The 6,636-nt window shown below is 45.0% G+C and overlaps 1 long non-coding RNA gene across 1 annotated transcript; it reads left to right on the top strand.

The window, feature by feature from the left end:
* The first annotated feature begins 287 nt into the window (after positions 1-287).
* LOC115253328 (uncharacterized) lies at positions 288-5,335 on the top strand. Its single transcript, XR_003891649.1, has 3 exons — positions 288-544; positions 3,168-3,268; positions 4,273-5,335. It is a non-coding gene; the product is annotated as an uncharacterized lncRNA (long non-coding RNA).
* Positions 5,336-6,636: the final 1,301 nt, after the last annotated feature.

Consider the following 6,636-nt stretch of genomic DNA (forward strand, 5'->3'; position numbering starts at 1 on the left):
ACCAACACCACCCCCGAGTACAGCACACACCTCACTGCAGTCCTGCTTCCTCCAGTTTTTAGGGAGGTAATTAAAGATGTCACAGAAATTGTGTTTTAATGTTAATAATCACCTCTTTCATCAAAAGTAATTAAAGCAGTGACAGGATAAGTAAATCACTTGTCTCCTCAAGAACATGCCTATTCTTCTTTTTTTTTTTCCTCCTTATTTTTGCCTGAGGCCTGCCAAGAAGAAATGTCTCATTTGCAACAATTTCTTCTTGATGGAGGAGATGGGAGGGGGCCGGACAACGAAACGAAATGAGTTGTTTGCCTGCTTTTAAAGGCGGCGAGACGCTGCCTGTCTAAAAATAATGATAAGATATAAAAAACCCACTCTGATCTGATGCTTTTTAAATACTACAAAGGAGGAGCAGAGCTGAGGTGCCTTGCTAAACCTGTCAAATTGGCAGCGTGTGTCTGCAAATATATTCCTTTCTAGTAAAAACTCCTGGGAATCGTGGACATTTCCTCTGCGAGACCTGAGGAAAAATCAATCAACGCGAGTAAGTATCACACTTCAGCGGTTTTAACAGTTAATATCCTTGTTTTAGGCTGCCGCACGCAGGAAATCGGCTACCATCCTGGTTAAACATTGCTCGCTGGGGCTCCTCACAAAAGCCCTTTTCAGCTGGGAGCCCTCACAAATTAAATGGAGGCGAATTTACATTATAATAAATGGAAATAGCAACCTGCCTGCAAACATAAGCCAATCAAATTATCGGGTATCACAACTGCTACGAATGCACAACAACAACAACACTCTTTTGTGTTTTATTCACAGCCCTCTATAAACCAGGTGTTTTTCAGCACCCAAATAATTAGGCGGGTGTCTACAATCAATTTTAGACTGCATTTAAACTTATTTTACCTTTCTTTTTAGATGGGCTCAAAAGGACAATACATATTCTTGTGCTCTCTGTGTGGCATTCCAACATTTTAGCCAATTTTGCCTAAAGCTAATGAGCAGCACAGACCAGTAGAACAACATCATAAGTGTTCGTGTCTTCAAAAACATGTTAAAGTGCCTCATATTTATCTCACCCTCATATATGAAATAAGAAGCTGAAACAAATATGCTGAGGCACGGCGATGTGCAAAATTCCTCACTGGTCTGAACAGACACACACACACGGAGGAAACCCAAGCTGACTGTGTTTGCTGTTTAGCCCTGTGTGTTTTGGGGATGAGACACCCAGGCTGATAACACAGGGCCAGAGATACCATCGGGCTGTGTTTGATCTCAGGCAGAAGAGGCCGGCCGCGCCTGGGTGACAGGGCAGATGGTGGAGTGTGGTCAGCGGGTTGTGCTGTGTGCTTGATTACAGACTAGATGGGGGACTCGTGACCTCTTAGCAGGTCAGCTCTGACCCCTGCCCTGGACACAGCAGGCCCCCGATGCGCTGCTCCGCTTCTCCGGGAACACAGTGGGAGGAAAGGGGTAGCCTTGTATGCTAAGTGAAATGGACCACTTCCCCTTTAGTGCGGAAGAATGTAGCTGCGCGGAGCATCATGCGGAGCGGGGTGGCTGGGGTCCTCCAGAACCCCTCAAATTACACCGGTCCTTCCAACAGCGCCAAAGTCTAATCTGCTCATCATGGACTATCACGACAGCAAACAATAGAAGCCCAAGATACCAGTGGAGAGATGAGGGGATTTCCATTTATCCCTGCAAACTGATAGCCGTTGTGCCAGTTGAGTGAAGTTTGTAGGTAAACACCCTCACCATCGTTTTCCCCTCGAGCTACCGGGGGTCAGCCGAGTGTTAATTTGCCCATTTGTCTTAATGACTGACAGCCGGACAGGGCTCCGTGCACTCGGACATACTGAGACGCCAAGGGGAAAGATCACTCTCGGAATGACACAGCAGACGACTGTTCTTTTGGGTGAGACAAGTCAACAGGCTCGAAACGTGCATGTGACATGGACAAGCTGTGCTGAGGACAGAGAAAGAGAGAGAGAGAGAGAGAGAGAGAGAGGGAGAGAGAACTTGAGAGTGCTCTCTGGGGGAAAAGTGATCCCTAACTAACCTTTATTTATTGAAGGGGCTTATTTGACCTTTTTCTTTTTCTTCATTCTGCATCTCCGACTGGAAAGGAAAAGAAAAAGGGTGCAGCCAGCTGACACTTGTAGTTGTTATTATTAGGTGCTAATCTTAGTCACTCTTTCAGTTGGAGCAGTTGATTGGAAGTGGTGCGGCCGGTGGATCAGGCCCTCCCGAGCTCACCTTGATTGTCTTGGCTTCAGAATTGATATTGCAAGATGTTCAGGTTGAGGCGTGGCTGGATTCAGGGTTCTGTTTATATGTTTGTTGCACGGTACTGTGCAAAGCTTTTTTAGTGTTGGGCGTCGTGTTGCAGCTTCTACATGAATCACTCGTGCTTGAAAAAGGGTCAATTATCTGTCTCTAACTGCGAGAACGTGATGATGTTACCAAGCTATCATCAGGTAACACCTCGGCCAATAAACTGGGCTAGCACTCAATGCTGATTAAAAAGTAGCACAATGTCCTTTAGCCTTAGGGATTCCTCTTCTGTGTACTTAGCTAATGGCAACGATAAGCATACACGATGGTTATTTGGCGTGCCACCATCATATTATTTCCTTAAGATGTGTCAGTGTAAATCTGTCTGCAGTGGCTGAGTATTGGTAATACTCAAAATGTATCAAATTTGTATGTTTTTAAAAAAATATTTAAATCCATTCTAAAATGTCTAGATCGTGTGATGCTATTAGCAGGTATTAGAGTTGATTTCAAAGCGCTCCATTCTGTACGTAATAAAGACTGTTCCAGCATCCCCTGTCTGAACTGGACGTAGCTGTAAAACACACAACAGATTCCCTTCATCCTGCATCAAGGAGCTCACTTTATCCTAATCACAGTTTTGTCTGACAGCATCGCCATAAATCAGCAGATTATACATCTGCCCCTCTTACCCTCAAGACACTTTCCTCTCCAGCGCGAGGATGACTCACCTTGCACCAATCAAAGAGCAGCTCAAATAATCACTCACCTCAGACCTCCCATGTTTTTGATTTGCACCTTTGATAAATGTTGTCTTTTCTCTGCTTTAATTGCTGGTTCTTTTCATCATAATTTGATGTTTGTTTCCTGTCGTTTTCTCGGAGATGGCTGCGAGCTGCAGAGCTATAATTTCTCCATCAAGGAAGTTGTTATGGATGATGAGCAGGTGGAACAGAGGTGGGATCCTACCTGGCAGGTGGATTTGGTAAGTGCTATTGGCAAATTTTACCGGGCTGATGCTCAGACACACTCACAAACCAGACGCCCGCATTTGCGGCCCAGCGTGCCAGCGAGGGGTAATTAGGGTAATTTCTGTTTGAAGTGTTATGCGTTGCTATGAAAATAGAACAGATAAAAGATGAGACAATAATAGATCTAAAGAGAACCTTGACTGAGTGTTGTTGCTACAAAAAAGCATTTTGTTTGACAGAATTCGTATTGTCTTCTAAATGGATATGCTACATAAACTCTTTATAAACGGGGTGGAGGGGACGTCTGCTAAATATGGAATATTTCCATCGCACCACAATTAATAAATTTATTCCCATCTTCAGATTTACTGCTGATATTAATGTAGACAGAGAGGCCATCGGAATCTGCTGATAAATTATGCCCTGTGTGGATATACAGTATTTTTCCCTTATATAACGCGTAAAATGTAGTATCTAAAGTGAGAGACAACTGAATTCAGGTCACTACGCAGCAGGAAATCTTCCTTTTTATGCGAGATCCAGAGGGGTCACTCTTGTGAACTCATTAGGAGAGAAATGCTAATGCATCTCTATTTCCCCACCTCTCTCTTTTCTCTCCTTCCAACTTTACAGGGGATTTTAACAATCGGGGCGGCGGCACGCGGTGTTGTGATGTCGAGGGAAAAGCGTGTAAAGTGGTTCTGACACCGTCTTCATTAGAGGAGCTGTCATTTGTTGCCTTGTCATGGAGCTGCTAAACTGTAATCACCGCACAGCAAACAAAGGCCCGGCTCCTACTGCAGAGGCTGCAAACAGTGTTTATTACATGAATGAGAAAGTGAGAGGAAAAAGGAATATTTCCTGCTCTGTGACATATGTACCCAAACAAATGACCCCTTTTTTTAACTAATGGGGCCACTAAGCGACACGAATGGCTTCGCTGCAGCGGTCTCTCATCTTGCAAAAAGAAGGGTTTAAATAATGAATTTCTAACCGACTGTCTCATTTCTCTTTGAAGGCTGAAAGTCTACAAGACCTTTTGGAGTTTTTTTTATTTTATTTTTTTTTAAATACCCATAGCAAATTCAATCTCTGACTCTTGTTTTTTTTTTTAATTCTCAGTTTGTGGAGGACAATGTGCAACCACTAAAATTGCATTGTGTAAAAAGTATAAATACAATTAATGGAAATGATTTAATCTTTAATCGTGTCTAGCGTTTTGGACCGTTGAAGATCGTCCATCAGCAGCTGTAGAAAAAAAGGGATTATCTCTGTTGGTGTTGTATGTGTGCAGATATTTAAGGTAAATTCCACTTTTTGGCATTGAAAGTGCTCGAGCTGAAGCCCCAAACTAAGGTGTTTCTATTTTCTAAAGCTACGTCAAATCCTGCGAAGAATCAATTTTTACAATACCGATGAATCCTTGAAGGGCCTCAAGGACCCCAAACAGAACATCAGGATTAGAGTCATTACAAACCAATTCTTGAATATTCTAGGCCTATTTCGTAGCATCTCACAATGCCAGTAAACCAAAGCCAAAAACCCCCAACTGGAATCAGGCAGGTTTTTCTTCATTTAAACTGTTTAATTTTTCACAGTTCAGATCTCTTCACCTCTTACCTCGGCCCCGCAGGCCTGCAGTGTCTCTTTTTAGTTTTCCTAATAGGCCTACCGAAAATCATTTTTTCCTTTCCCCCAGTTTCCCCTCTTCTCCTAATCTTCTGATTAAAAGCGTATCAAAGGTGAACGGGGTAAATGATGGGAAGGGAAATGAAATACACGGGGCCTATTTCAAGCCAGTGAGAAAAGCCTGCTGGATGTGTGCAACACGGCTTCTGATTGGCGGATAATTAAATTACGGAAGTATCGCAATTAAACTACAACGCGCGCGTTCAACAGAGGGTAACAGTCACAGTTTACACCTCGTTAGAATTATTTTGCCCTCTATATACGTTTTTTGGCCGGAAATGAGAAATAAAGTGTTAAAGGCTTTATTGAAGTTTGTTGTTGTTGTTGTGTGCCAGCTGTGTGAAACGTGTGTAATTAACTCTCTTTCACTGCTGGATTTGTGCGCGTTTGCTGGAGCCCGCACCGACGCGCGGGCACGGGCGCGTGCTGCGGGGCGCGCGCGTTTTCCGCTACACTCTGGAATGCAGCCAGTCCCGACTCTTTTGAATCCACACTGGGTTTCCAAACCCGAAAAGCCTTTGATCTCTCTCCCCCCCCCCCCCGTCTCTTTACCCGGAAGAGAACCCCCTCTCTTTCTCTCTCTCTCTTCTTGTCTCTCAGTGCCTCTCTCTCCCAAACTCTCTCTCTCTCTCTCTCTCTCTCAGCTGGGATGAACGCACACGTGGAAATGTTGGCCCGACTCCACACTCGGACCAAATTTAGTCATACAAAGGCGAGGGAGAGGGAGTATGGAGGGGGGGAGGAGTGTGTGTGTGTGTGTGTGTGTGTGTGTGTGTGTGTGTGCGCGGGGGGGAAGGGGGGGGGGGGGTAGACAGGGATGAAAGAGCCAGCCGCCGCAAGATCAAAAGCAGCCGCAGCTCCGCCCCGCTAACCCCACCTCCGCGCTTTATAAAGATCTGCCTCCCCATCCTAACTTTGATTCTCACGCAATCTCTCAGTACTCAGACACACAGAAAGCATTTCCATTCGATTTTGTGTGTGTCTGACTTTATTTCACCCCCCCCCCCCCTCACTAATTTTCCTCATTAAAACGTATGTCTTCCTCTCCCGTCTCCCGTTTTCCTTCACATAAATATCCCCCGTTAATTATTTACGCGCCACAGTCAGCGCGCCTCTGTGCGGGTTTAGACCTCTGAAAAATAACAGACGAGTGCCCCCCCCCCCCCCCTTTATTTTTATTGAATTAAAACATTCGGATGTTTGGAAAACACGGAAATCAACTCCAGAGAGGCGAAAACAACGCAGCCTGATGGAATCAACAGATAAATAAATACACCTGGGCGCTGGAGGAGCGCTTGGAATTCTCCCTCCAACGTGGGCTTGTTTGGGTGCAGTTTCTCCAGACTACCAGGTTATTGCCACTTCTTGCGTTTGCATGAATTTTCCACCTCTCCCTCCCTCGCCTCCACCAGCTTAAGCTCATCTCGTTTCCCCCTAGTTATAATTCTAATTTTTATTTATGGTGATCGTTTGCGCGCATGGCGCATGGGTGCATGTGTCAGCCTCGGCGCTTCTCCTTTTCTTCTTCCCCTCCTGTCTGCCCATTTGTTGGGAGCTGGGTATAAATCTCTCTCTCTTTCTCTCTCTCTCTCTCTCTTTCTCTCTCTCTCTCTCTCTCAGGAGGAGTGTCAATCGGTGCGCTGTCAATCACAGCTTCGGCTTCCCTTTCATCTCTCCTTCCTCCCAATGACTG

The sequence above is a fragment of the Takifugu rubripes genome, chromosome 17 (assembly GCF_901000725.2).
Source record: "Takifugu rubripes chromosome 17, fTakRub1.2, whole genome shotgun sequence".
Classification (NCBI taxonomy): domain Eukaryota; kingdom Metazoa; phylum Chordata; class Actinopteri; order Tetraodontiformes; family Tetraodontidae; genus Takifugu; species Takifugu rubripes.